Consider the following 14,817-nt stretch of genomic DNA (forward strand, 5'->3'; position numbering starts at 1 on the left):
GCTCTGTTCAGATCAGACAGAGTCACCCTTTCAATTTCGAGCAACAGCAGCTTGTGGTTTTAAGCCTCTATCTTATTCTGGATACTAACATGAGGGAAACACTTCAGCCATTCAGCACTGAAATCAAAGTTCACTTGCCAGCAGCAATAGCAGCACTACTACAACCATTGCTAGTATAGGTAGCAGTGTACAGCACACAGGTGCAGCCGTAAATATAAATGTATTTTTTTATATATAGATTTCTATATACCATGTAAGCTCAACACTTAGAATATGGTATAAAATGACAATATATCACACTTCCAACAAACTTCAGGCATTTATAAAGAGAAATGCATGAAAATTTAAAACAATAAATCTTAAGCTACCTACTTAGTGAAATACCATATATTTTCATAGACAGCCTGAATCTTGGATCAGCCCTAGTGCTTTATAGGTGCTCATACTTCAAAATAAGTCCTCTTACAGCCTACAGTGTAAAATAATCTGCAGTAAATCATGAGGAGTATTGGGTGGAAATTATGGAGAGGGAGCAGAGGCAGATAACTCCAGGGCAGACTTCTCATCATATTACCTGTGTCTGCCTAGCACCTAATTGTTGCTAAATTGCAAGGGCTTTAAACGGGAAAGAGAATCTAATTTTTTGTTATAAAACACATAAAATGTGGATTAGTTATGTAACATTTCATTACATGACAATGATTTAAACAGATAATGTGTAGATGGAGCTAATAAATTGCTGGTGTTAATTTTGATTGTATTTTGATATTTGTCTTCACCCAGCAGGTAAGAAATATCATAAGAACTAGAAAAGTCTTCCAGCTTATTTAATAAAAGATTATTACAACCAAATGTTGTCAACACTTGAATAGAAACAGGTGAAATCTTACAGAGTAACGAGAAGGATACATGTGCATGTATTTCAGTTTATGCCTGTTCAATTTAGAATGATTCCTCAGATTATTCTGTGTCCATATTGTCTTCCATTTTTTAATTAATGGTAAAACATCATGGAATAAGAGGCTTAAATGCCATTGACCTGATTACAGTAAGAGTTAGGTTTCTAAATGCCTTTGAAGGTCTGGTCTTTACATTCACTATGTTTCCATTTTTAGGAATGGTAGTTTTGCAATTCTCTCAAAATTACTCTCAGGATAAATACAACAAAGTTTATTAAGTGATCGAACTCCCCAGAAATTGAGACTATATGGATACCTTAGACAGGTGAATAAACACTGATGTTTGCCTTCAGGGCACTTTGACAATTTTCAGCTCACATGGGTTTGCCCATAATTAGAGGTAGAGAAGGAAACAAGAAAGCAGAAAGTGGGAGGACTTCAGGATCAAACTAAGTGACCTTGACAGGAAAGATAGTTTTACCTCTCCAGAAGGAAGCAGTCTAAGCTGACAACAGTCACAATGCACACTACAAGTGCATGTAATATTTAAGATACTGGAGTGAAACACATTGTAAGTGCAAATAAGTGGAATTTTTAGGAATGTTTGAAATTAAATTAAATGTGACCTTTGCTGGAAAAGCCTGGATTTCTCTAGATACAGTCAGTAAACATTTGGTCACATCACGTGGTTTTTAAGCTCTGGTGTGATCAGCTGTAGTCATTAAAAACTGGCTACCAGAAATGTCATAGATTCATAGAATGCTTTGGTTTGGAAGGGACCTTAAAGATAATTTAGGCCCTTGAACAGGGACACCTTCCATTAGACCAGGTTGCTGAAGACCTCCTGCAGTAAATCCTGCCATACAATACTGCTGTGAAAGGAGCATCTACTCCATCCCAGCAGATAGCTCCAAAATGCACAAAGAGACAAGGAACAGATGCCAATAGACACAACAGAAAAGAGACACCAATAAAAACTGTAACAATAATTAAAAGAAGGAATAGTAGAACTAAGAAATATTTTTTAAAATAAGAGTGACAAGATGGCTCTAATAACACAAAATTCTCATCAATTTCAAGAACACTGAGGCTGGTTGTTTCTGTTGACCACTTTCTGTAAGAGCATCAGAGAAGTTTCCTTTTGGCTCAAATACTTCAGACATAGTCTTTCCCCTGATGGAAGAACTGCATATTTACCCCTCTCTGATGTGAAGTATAGTGTCAGAGGTTGTAGTGATACTTAAGTTGGTCAGGTTTCCTTTCTTACTGGAAATACTTCCCTTAAGCATTAACTACTCAGGGGAATACCTTTTAAATGAAAAGGATTTTCTGAAATAAGAAGGAAGTCTCTCTTGTCCATATTAGTGTCTCTTTGTTTCTTTAAACAGAGGCATCTGTTTACAGGCATGAAAGCACAAATTATGCAGAAATAGTTTCTCTTAATTCTGCTACTCCCAAGCCACTTACCCAGTGGTTTTGATCTTGACTATAAATCCTGGCAACTCCATAGAATTAATTCAGAATCAAACCCAAAATTCCACTAAACAAAGAATGCAAATTTTGCAGTCTTCTGTGGTGCACACAGAGCAATGTTCTGCTGAATCCTGGACTGAGAACAACCACTTGCATCACATGTTTTGTATTTTTAGGATTAGCCAGTTCAGTTGTCCAAAACATAATAGCAAAGCTGTCCTAGAAGCTTCTCATCACCAATTTGCTGCACATGATGATCAGAGTTTTTTATCATTAAGAGTTGCAGCATGACTCCCACTCCTTTCCATGGAAAACAATAGCAAAGAGTCTATTTTAAAAATCCATTCCAGACAAAGCACCATATTCAATCCTCTGTTACACAAATGGAAGATTTCAGTAATTTCTTTAGAGACCACACTTCCAAAAAATATGAACTCTGTTTATATCCCAAAGAGGATATGAATTTCACATGTAATTGCAGAGAATTTAACAATATGAACAGTGATTGTTTTAAGTCAGACCAGATTCTTTCTTGGGTTTGTTTTTTTCTTTCACTCTTAAGAAGTAACGTATTTACAGGAATTTGATCACAATAGCACTAAAAGGAATTTTCTCACTAGTATCAATGCCCAGAGGAGTATGCTTTAAAAATACAAGCAAAAGGGTTAGTCACCTCTGTAGTATTTGAAGTTCACAGCATATGTATGCAGAGCTCTGTGAACCCAGATATCAAAAATATAATAAAATATAATCCATGCTATTCACATTCCCTAAATACTCCTAATTAAACAGCACATTAAGATTTTTCAAAAAGCTAGTGACATAAGTGGTATTATTAAATACTTCAGAAGCTATTCAGTAGCAAGCAACATTATTCTTGTACACATTTTCATATTCTGAGAAACATAAAATTACTAGCAAAAACATATTTAAAGGCCCTTTTCAAAAAAAGAAAGCCATTTCTCAGATTAGTGATTTGAAAAGCAAGTATGCATGTTACCTATTTGAGAAATTTCAAGAGTTTAAGAAAGATCACTCACTGCTCAAAAAAACTTAATTAATGAGTCATCCTGGCTGGAAATTCACTCTGAAGCTGTAAAGTGTATTGCCTCGTGCGAAGGCACAGGCAGGTTGTAGATGCTCCTGGCATGCAGTTGTATGATGAATAGGGACCATCCTGCCTCCACAAGGATTTTCTACCAGTCACACTGCTAGAACGTCCCTGTCATCATGGCGTGGTATTTATGAATACCCTGGATGAAATGCAAGCATGCCTTATTATATTTAATAGTCATTTGTCACAGTCTGGTGTCCCAAGCCAACCCTGGGCAGCGGGGGAGGTCATGCTAAGATTCAGTAACTCCCTTGTTTTAAATTAAAGCCAACCAACAACAGAAGGTTGATGAGTTGGGTTTGTTATAGAGAGTGAAAACTCTCAGTAATAGACTGGAGCAGAGAAAAATGGGAAGAAAAGGGAGAGGAAAAAAGAGAGAGAGGAAGAAAGAGAGAGGAAAAAAAGAGTGAGTTAGGAAGAGAGAAAGAAAGTTATTACCACCTTTGGTTCTCATAAGGCCCCACAGGCATGGTCCAAGTCCTTCAGTGGAGGGTGTACATCCCAGCATCTGTGGTAGGTGCAACATGTGGACCCTGGAAGTTGTGCTCTTTTTATACCCTTTTGACAAGGGGGGATGTGTGTGCCTGTATCACAAAGAGAGAAGTGTGCACTAGTGAGGTGTGCACTCCAGTGCAATGTCTCCATTGGCCTTTCAGTGGCACTGTTGTAGTGGTTGTAAAGAGGGAATTCCCACGTCCACAGCAATTCTCTCTTTTCATTGTTAAACCATCAGCTCTCCTCCAGAGCTAAGGCCATCACCCTTTCTATTCAAGACCACCTATGTAACACCTTGTTTGAGACAACAGAGTCATTATGGGCTATCAGCCTGGTCTTGCCACATGTATTGTTTTGAGACAATAGAAGATTGGGCTATCACATCATTACAGAATCCTAGAATCCTAAGGGTTGGAAGACCTCTAAGACCTCTAAGAGTGCAAAAATAACCCAACTACCATGACCACTAAACTATATCCTGAAGTGCCACATCTACACGCTTCTTGAACAGCGCCAGGGATGGCGACTCCACCACCTCCCTGGGCAGCCTGTTCCAACACCTCTCCGCACTTTCAGTAAAGAAATTTTTTCTAATGTCCAATCTAACCCCGCCCTGGTCCAACTTAAGCCCATTTCTTCTCGTCCTATTGCTAGTTACTTAGGAGGAAAGACCAACACTGGCCTCACTAGAGCCTCCTTTCAGGAGTAACTCTCACATCACACCAGAAATGGTCTCACTGCTGCAGGTTTATTTAATGCTAGCCATGAGGATAGCCCAGGAGGATTAACTGTGATTATTTCTATTGTCTGCCATCTGTTCTAGCCCTGTTTGAGAAGTTCTCCTAGATCCTTAATAGGATACCAAGTAGGATCAAGAGATCTGAGAAGGGAGGCCAGCAGATCTATGTTAGCTCTCCTGTGTTTTGCTACAGCTTCTTAAGCTGTGCAGTTAATAGGGGTAACCTTAAGTGGGTTTAAAGAAGCTGTAGCGTTTTAGTACAGCCAGTTACTATCACAATCAAAGAAATAATAGACTCTTTAATCAAAAAAGAGACGTGACCTACTAATCTACAGTTCTTCTAATAGCCCATTCACAAGGAAATGAGTCTTAATGGGCATCCCTCCATTTTCCAGCTGATTGCTCCTGTTGGAGCTTGTTTGCACAAATGGAATTCACTTGCCCACAATAAGACGAGCATTGCAGGCATTTCTGATTTGGTAGCACTCTGCATCCATTTCACAGTGGTAAATGATCATAAAAGTCATAAGAAATAAGAAAGCCTTTGATAATCAAAGCCAAAGCCAAAGTTCAGCTGTTTCTGTCCTCTCCAGGTCCAGTACCTTATGTCCCACCTAGTGATTGTTTGGGCTTAACTTGAGAGCGGGAAATTAGCATACATTTCTGCCAAGATGTAAAGAAAAATACAGTAAGCATTAAGCCTCTGGCAGAGAGAAAGAAGCAAACAGCAGCTGGTGAACAGAAAAATACTTAAGACAGACAGCTGCTTTGCTCTACCACAGATGAAATGAGGTATGCTGGGAATGGGGAACTGCAAAAGATAAAAAAACCCCAAAAGATAGTAGTAGTCACACATAGAATTGTGGCTGTCCTAGAAGTGTTAAGTTACAGATTGTTGTAAATAAAAAAGGGAAAATAAAAAAGAATCTCTCTTTTACATATGATAAGTACATAAGCTCTAATACATCTATAATAGAATGAGAGGAGCTCTTCTTACCAGTTTAACCTCAGCCATACCACTTGCTATAACAATTCTGCTATCTCAGTCTGTGTGTTTCTTCTGTAGGAAATAAATAAGGGATTCAGCAATTAATACCATCTTTGACAACAATACCCACTGCCCAAACCATAACCAAAACATTCCTGTCAAAGAATTTTCTTTTACTTGTGTCTGCTACTGAACTGCTTAATTACTACTGTCAAAAACAGTCAGTGTTTGACAGGAGGAGAGGCTTGTGCCGATTGAAAAAGAAACTTCACCTCCTCCTTTTATTCCTACCTATGCATGTGGCAGTTCAGCATCCACCTTCATTATCACACTCCAATACTTGAGGGAGAACTGCAATGCCACTAAAGCAGCTGCAAGAGATTTGTCTCTTGTGTTTGGAGAGTATTGCTGACACCTTAGCTTTGAGTAACTGCTGATCAGCTACAGAAAGGATCCGTTGTCTGTGGTTCTGTCTCTTCTGCAAGAGCTTGTGGATGGATTTTCTTCCATGGCTGAGAGGTGGGTACCTAATAAATGGCAGCTTGAGCATGCATGGAAAAATCAAAACAGGGTAGCTCACCTACAATAAGAAGAGTACAGAAAGAAGCTGACAAGGTTAGTTTTTTTTTTTTAATGTGTCTAAAGATTTGGCATAGTTCCCTTATTAGAGCTTTTTGGGGCACTGGCAGCTTCTCATACTTTCTCAGAATGGAGTCTTGTTTTTTCTTACGAAAGGACTGCCTAAAAATTCACTGATTACTTCTAAGAACCTGTTTGGGAGACTTCAAGTACCAGAGTCTGAAGTGAAACAGGAGAGGTATTCAAACCATGTAGTTTTTCAGTGCAGATACAAAATGCTTTTAATTCAGGCACTTAAATCATTCAACAGCCTTCCTCTTTCTGTTAACTGGGTAGGGAGGCTAGCCTCCTTTTCAGACATCAGATTGTGATACATAATGTAGACTGAATTCCTTTCAGATTACACTCCCACTTTGAAGAACCTGCTAGTTTCCTATCCTAAAATAAATAAATAGGGGTTGAGAAAACCCAAACTTTACAAAAGCAAGTGCAGCTTTGATTGTAACTTTGTGTCTGAAAACAGCAGCAACTTTTACAAAAGGATGACAGTACTGCAGACTTCCATCAAGTACTGCAACAAGGAATAAAGTTTTCCTACAGCATTTTCATGGCTTTGAGGGCACTTTTGGTACAGCTGAAAACCCTTCACCTATGATTCCATACACATGTGCTGCTCTCTGCTATTGTGTTATGGAACAGTAATAAAAGATCCATGTACCAGATATGCACAGCAGTAGGAGTGCTACCAATTTGATCTCCTGCTAAATGTAGTCAATTGCTTAACTGTTTAGTTCCTCTCTCCATCAAGGAACAACTTCATATAATTTACAGCATTATTCTCTGTTACCTGCTAGTCTCATACCTGTCCCTTGTTCTAGATTTGGTTTTGCTGGGAAAGACCTTTGAGATCAAGCCCAATCCAAGCCTAATTCTATCAAGTCTGGTACTGAACCACGTCCCTCCACATTTATGCATCTTTTAAACACCTCAAGCGGCAGGAATTCAACCATCTCCCTGGGGAGCTTGTTCCAGTCTTTGAGAACTTGTTACTTGGGAGAAGACCTCAGCATCCACCTTGCTACAACCTCCTGTTAGGTAATTGTAGAGACTGCTTAGGTCTCCCCTCAGCTTTCTTTTCTCCAGACTAAACAATCCCTGTTCCCTCAGCTGCTCCTCAGGAGACCTTTTCTCCAGACCCTTCACTAGCTTTGTTGCTCCTCTCTAGCACCTCAGCGTCCTTCTTGTAGTGAGGGGCCTAAAATTTAACACAGTATCCAAGGCATGGTCTCACCAGTGCCAAGTACAGGGGGACAGTCACTTCCCTGGTCTTGCTTGACACACTATTCCTGATACAGGCCAGGATGCTCTTGGGTTTCTTGGCCACCTAGGCACACCGCATATCCATATCCTGGCAGCTGTTGATCAGCACCTTCATGTCTCTCTCTGCTAAGCAGCTTTCCAGCCACTCTTGCCCAAGCCTGTAACATTACATAGGGTGGTTGTGACCCAATTGGATGACCCAGCACTTGACCTTTTTTAATCTCATACAATTGGCCTTGGCCCATCAATCTGGCCTGGCCCATCAATCTGTCCTACCCTCAAGCAGATCAACACTCCCACACAGCTTCATGCCATCTGCAAACTTACTGCACACAATCCATTCATCCAGATCATTGATAAATACATTAAAGAAAACTGGCCCCAAAACTGAGCCCTGCAGAACACCACTTGTGACCAGCTGCCACCTGGATTTAACTCCATTCACCACCACTCTTTGGGGTCAGCCATCCAGCCACTGTTATACCCACCAAAGTGTTCACCCATCCAAGCCATGAGTAGCCAAGAGAATGCTGTGCAACATGGTGTCAAATGCTTTACTAAAGTCCACATAAACAAGGTGCACAGCCTTTCCCTCCACCACTAAGCAGGTCAGAGAGGGCACCTGCATATGAACCAGGGACCTCTTGATATGCAGTGAAATGCTTCTGTGGGAAGACAATGTCCTCCTTCTGCAGCAGGACAATGAAATACCATTGAAGCCTGCCTGCACAGCACTCGCAATGCGAGGAGCCTTTGGCAAGACCAGCTCCTGCTTCCTGTTAACACTAAGGAGAGAGGGCTCACAGAGCACAGGATCTGCTAGAGCTGAGTTTGTTCTTCCTCCATATAACTGCTTGCAGAGGAGACTAGCCTGTGACACATCCATAAGGTTGCTGCTCTGGAAGCAGTTACAGCTCTTGCCTGCACACCTAAGGAATGTCAGATCTTTTTGCAGGTGCTCCAGCTGCAGTGTCCACACACCCTCCAGCATATGCCAGTGTCCAGCTAGTGTATGCAGCGAAGGTGCACGTGGTGGTTAAAGCACATCTATGCCTTGGACTGGCACACCATCAGAAAGGAGAAAGAATAAACTTGTCACTAAAATGCTGCTGTATAACAGGAAACAGGAGTCCGGGTTCCAGCCCCACCACAGATATTCTTGAACAACCACAGAGAAGTCACTTAATGCAATCATACCATGGAAACAAGATTTCATTTTCTGTGCCTTTCCTCTATCTTGTATGTTGAAGCTCCTTATGCACAGCAGATAAAAGTTACACTCCCAGTGTGGCTACATAGAGAGATTTAGAGTGGGTACTTCTGAAACAAGATGACACTAAAGCTTTTCTCAAATGCCAGGTGAAAAAAAAAATTAAATGAGAGCAGACAAATGTTATCATCAGTGCACTCACCAGCTTCTGAATGAAGTTATACAGTCATCTTTTGCCACTGCCATTTGCAAACTAAAAAAGGAGACGTATTTCTCACTTTCCCTCTTTGTCCATGTGTGCTTTTGTGAAGGCTGATATTCATCTGCATTCAGGTCCACTAGGGTTAAAGCAGTTGCATGGTTCAAAAGCACCATGTTAATAGATCCCAGTGCAAGATGGAGATAGTAGTTATCTTAACATATCTGCTGCATTTAGTTATTTTTATAGCTCTGGATATTTTTGCCTGCTGAGAGAACTAAATTTAAAAAAACCCAAACCCAAACAACTTTGAAAGACACTATAATCAACCACTGACAGCTGCAATTACATTGTGTATTTGATGTCTTCAGAAAGTACCTCTAGTTTAAAACCACAAATCTTTCAGTTTGAATTCCCTCTTGGCTCTGTTCGGTTTTGTTATTTACAGGAATGACCACCAGAGCATACAGGTTTATATAACAAAGATATCCCAAAAAGTGAAGATCAGAATATTAAAATTTCATCAGCTGCCTTTATACTGAAAATGTGACTTTTTTTTTCTCTTTGTGACTGATATTTACAAATGAATGCCTCACAGACTTGCCATGAAGGAAAATGGACATTTGGATCTCAGGGCTGCAAAATGTAATTCACACTTGAGAAAATTACTAGATGGAGACTTTCAGATCTGACTGGTCATAAGAGAGACATGATGGTAAAGTAAGATCAAACTCCACAACTGTTTTTTAAGTCCAAGGCAATTATGGACAAGTCTGCAGTGTTAAAGCTTCTGAGCACATGAAACTTAACTGTTACTGAAAATATCTAACAAAGAATTCTTTGCTGTGTATGAAAATGTATCAATACGATATATTAAAATGTATGAATATGACACCGAAAAGAAGTGAATATGATCAATCTGAACACTTCTTTTTTTTAAGCTGGAATACTTTCCTTTGTGCAGCTATTGTTATTTTAACCTTTCCCCCTCATGATGAGAAAACAATTTTTCTGCAGGTTTTCCTTACACCCTTAATCCTTTCCTTGCAGTCTTACCTGCAGGGTGGCAGAACCACATACGTAAGGTTTGTAAGGACAGCCTCAACAGCATCCTAGGGTTCTGGCTCTTCTGAGTCATTCAGGTTCTCTTGGGCACTTGAACAGTGCTTCTTCAGCAGGGATTTGCAACAAGGCAAAAGCTAAGCAAATAATCACCAGATTTTTACCTAGCATGCCTCGTTCCATACCACACTTTACACAACCAACACAGGACTCATTATTTGGTTATTACCCTCCTCTTTTTGTTCCTCAGTGTTGATGTCTTCTCTCAGGCTTTGTGTGTCAAACACTTGCCCCGATGTTTAAGCCAGGGGAAGGTCCTTCCAGCAGGACCATGGGAATATGGAAGAGTATCTCACTGCATGGTCTTGTTGGGGGACTAGCAACTCACTCTCCTGTACAGGGAAACGGGAAGCTGAAGCCTGCGGTCCAGTTATTGTGCCTGGCCATTTGCTCAGTAGCATTGATTGGGATTTAAGCATGGTTAGCTTGCTTGACAAATTCAATTGTTGATGGCTGGGTAAGCCATCTAGAAGATATGATATCAGAATACTTTTAGTGCATCCCCACATATTCTATGAAATTAAACAGAAATTAAAGCTTCCAGGGCAGAGAACTATCTTTTTCTTGCAAAGGTGGTGGTAGATACTTCATTTAATATGGCTGTTGAAGCCAGGGACTAGTCTGCATCTTTCCACTACCAACTGTAAATCAGGGGTTTGAAGCACTAAAAGCACATAAACTGGTGCACTCATACTGCTAGAATGAAAGAACAGGGTCTAGTCTCTATCTTTGTGCATTTGCCCCCAAGAACCTGAGCCATTTCCATAATGGGAGGGGTACAGCTTATTGTGTTAAAAATACACAAAAAAAGACCAACAACCACAGAACTACCAAAACCTAAACCTAAGTATTCCTGTTAGCTGAGTTACAGTTACTCAGGGTATATCAGTATCATTTCTTATGCTCATTTTCCTAAATTAGTATGCCACATCTTCTATTAACTTTCACTTGCTCATTAAGTCCCAGCGTGAGGATAACAGTGCATTATCAGTTCTTGAAAATACAGTTTTCATTCCAGTGTACAAAAAGTCCTTAATCCTAATGTGTGAAGCTCTGCACCCAAGCCTCAAACAATGAAACTGTACTTAGATGACTAAGGAATAAAAGATCGACTATACTGACACCTCTCTTTGAATATAGATTATGTAGGAAACTTTAAAGACACTGATGACTATTGGCATATTTAGAGGCTATATAAAATATAATCATCATCAGCCCGTAATATTAAAAATATAGAAATGCACAGAAAAATGCAATTAAAACGCAATGTGAAATCTGAAAGGACATTATGCTCAAGTCCAGTGTCTAGGACACTTTATAAAGTGTATTTCTTTGAGAGTCTGTTGAGAGTGGATCACTATGGGCCTGAAGAGAAAGAAATAAAAGAAAAAAATAGTTTCCCTCTTCTTACTTCTCATGGGAAAGCCTTTTCTTAGTCTGATTTATTTAACCATCAACTCAGAGAAGCAGCTCAACCCATAGTCCTGAGTGGGAGCAGAGGTAGAACTTCTTTTGGGTTCCTCAAGAACTGACACCTGATACCTGTACTGTGCCAGAAAGGCATCTCCATCTCCCTGATTTGTAGGATGCCTCCAATGGATGCTTTTCCTCTTTGATTTGTAATCTAAATAATTAAGTATGTCTCTGAAGAGTTTAAATTTGAATTGAGTTCTCACACTGGTGGCATGAAGACATTACCTGCATTAACAAGATACTGGCAAAGATGGTGACTGGAAAGGCTGACTATGAGTACCATCACCTAGGGGAGATAATTTTGAAGTCAGTTGGTATTTATAGTGATTAAGCAATTGTCTGAGGTTTTGATCCTTCAAAGTGGCATGAACATAAACTTTAAATCTGTGACTTGTCCCAGTGAAGACAGTTCTGTAACTGCAAGTGACATTGCTTTTATGTTAACAATCACCATACCTAAAGTTAGACCGGGAGGTTTTTTCAGCTTGGGTATGCAGATTCCTCCTTCTCTTATAAAAAGCCCAGATTTGCTATGTATTTGAGCTGACAGAGCCAGACAGTTGTCTGAGGCTGTTGTACATTAAAATCATCTTTAACTCTTGACAGTTGATTAACACAGTGAGTTCCCCAACCAGTTGACCAGCTAATGGTTGAGAGAAATGCCATGTTTAAAGCATCCCTTTTGTCTCATTTTCTGTCTTTGTGCAAAGTGAAGTAAAATAAATTTTAGCTCCCATCCCAATGTCCCATCAGTTTTATTTGCACATCTGCATTTAAAGAAAATAAAATATCCCTGGTGAATGACTTGTTCTCAAAATAAAGAAGATTGCATGAGAAGAACTGTTACATTGCAGAGACCTCTCTGGAGCATGAGACATTGGGACTGCAACACAAAATGGCATTTAAGTGCCACAGGAGTTCAGTCTTTACTAAAGGCCTAGCTCAGACCATAGTGATTCTGTCACTTACTTTATCATCAACTCATAAAACAGTTATCAGCACCTACAGGGCAAGGACACCTTGGACTTCAGTTGGTACTTACCCCAACTGCACACGTAAGCTGAGATTTGTAAAGGTGTCTCTCTTGCCGCTCACAGGGAAGCTGCTGGGGCTTAGCTGCATTGCTGATTCGTGAAGACTTCCCAGTCAGAAAGCACATTATGGGATCACAGCCTTATTTCAGCATTTTGGACACATCTCTGCACTGCAGAGTCAAAGGCTGTATTTCACAGTTATGATATCATTCTCATGAGCTATATTTCAGCATGAGCCACCATAAAACATCTCCCATGACATCAGAGCTGTGAGAAATAGCTGATTTCAAGTGCAGAAAATTTCCCCACAGGAATAATTGTTTCTGGCAATTGGCATTTGAAGGACTGATCCTTTAAAAGGCTGGCACAAATCCTGTGTTGTAATGCTACTCCAGGCAGCACTGCTAAGGAAGTGTTACACGTAGGAGCAGAAATACTGAGACCCACTGTGGAATTTGGGTATAGAGGTAATGAGATGAGCACTGAGGAAGCCTCTCAGGTTGTGATTTTCAATCCCTCACACTTCATCAATCCATGCAGACTTCATTAATAGCTAGATAATAGATTTGCTCATACGCTGTGCTCTCTACCTTAAACCTTGCCTCTCCAGTAAGGTGAGCCACAAGCACATAGCCAGAGCTACTGTCTCATCCATGTTCTCACATCTGCACTCCAACCACGATCATGATGTGCATGCTGTTACATGGCCACCTGCTACTGCTGCTGCTGCTTGGGTCACTAATTATCTTATCTGGGCAGGCCTCAACCTCCCTGCAAAGTAACCTGGCAAAAAAACAGAAGTCAAAAATATGGTGCAAGACATAGTTTTCTCTTTCATATCATATCAGGGAAGATGGCAACCAGAACAGGCTCCACTTGGAACTGGGGATTAGAAGGTTAGAGCTGTAAAGGACAAGGCCCTTTGCAAATCAGAAGGTTACAGAAAAAGGTTAAGAGAAACTATAAACTGAGAAAAGTTAAAGACACCTCAGCCCTCCCTAGCCTAGTGTCAGAATCTGTCCACGTCCCCCTCTAGTGACCTGCACATTTATTTGCCAGTGCTCCATGGCTCACACTGAAGCCAATTGTTGAGCACATTGTAAAGCTCAGGCACGCTGGCTGTTTTCTGTTCCTTCTCTGTGAAGTCCTTCTTGTGGTGAGCAGTGGGTCTGTTCTTCCTGCTACATCTGTGTGTGTGTGTGTTTGTAGGTGTGGGTGTATACCCCTGTGTGTTTGTGGACATCACTCCCATGGCCTGCAGGACAACTTGGTTTTCCCTACAGAAAGTTCTCTGGCTATCATGAGACCTAACTGAAAACCTACCCTCTTCTCCAGAGGAAATGACTCCTTCAGAACTCGTTGTACCTTTTCCATTCTTCCTCTTAATGCAAAAAACTGACTCAGAAGTTACCTTTTTACAGTATTTTACCTTGTGGAGCAGTAAAACAGTATTGTTTGAACAGTCCTGTTCCATTACCTACTATCCATCTAAACACTAAGTGGTATTTCTTTACAGAAAATGATTTACTGAGAGCAACAGTAAGAGACTTGTGCTTATTTTATACAATTTATTGCTAAGAGCAATGACAACCAGGAGAGTGGCTAGCTCAAGGCATTGTAAACGCTTTAACTCCATCAGTATAGCTCAAAGGCTAAATTCTGCTTGATCTGCACCTTAAAAATAAAACAAACACACATAAGGAAAAAAATGGCCTATGATATAGTAGTGTTGTGTGAAATGCTTACAAAATAAAACAAACAAAAACCCCACTTCTTTTTAATTTGGCATACTCAGACTGTCATTCCACAGTCTTTACAAATATTGAGAGCTGCTGTGTTGAATTTTTAGCTGGTTCAGAATGTTTTATTGTGTTTTTATCAAAATATTGAAGGAAAAAAAACTACCAAATGATGACTTTTCCAAAAAGCATCAGTGCAAAATCCAATGAAAATTAATCAAACAATCCTTCTTTAAGAGTATGGATCTGGCTGGACATAAAGTGTTTAGGAAAAATATATGTTGTGTAATGTTTCTGTCAACTAATTCTGATTTCTTCACTTTATAAAAATGTTCCAAACCTGTTTCTTCATACATGGAATGGTTTGGGTTGGAAGAGACCTTAAAGATCATCAAGTTTCAACCCCATGCCATGGGCAAAGACACCTTCCACT

This window comes from Indicator indicator, chromosome 6 (assembly GCF_027791375.1).
Source record: "Indicator indicator isolate 239-I01 chromosome 6, UM_Iind_1.1, whole genome shotgun sequence".
In the NCBI taxonomy this organism is placed as follows: Eukaryota; Metazoa; Chordata; class Aves; order Piciformes; family Indicatoridae; genus Indicator; species Indicator indicator.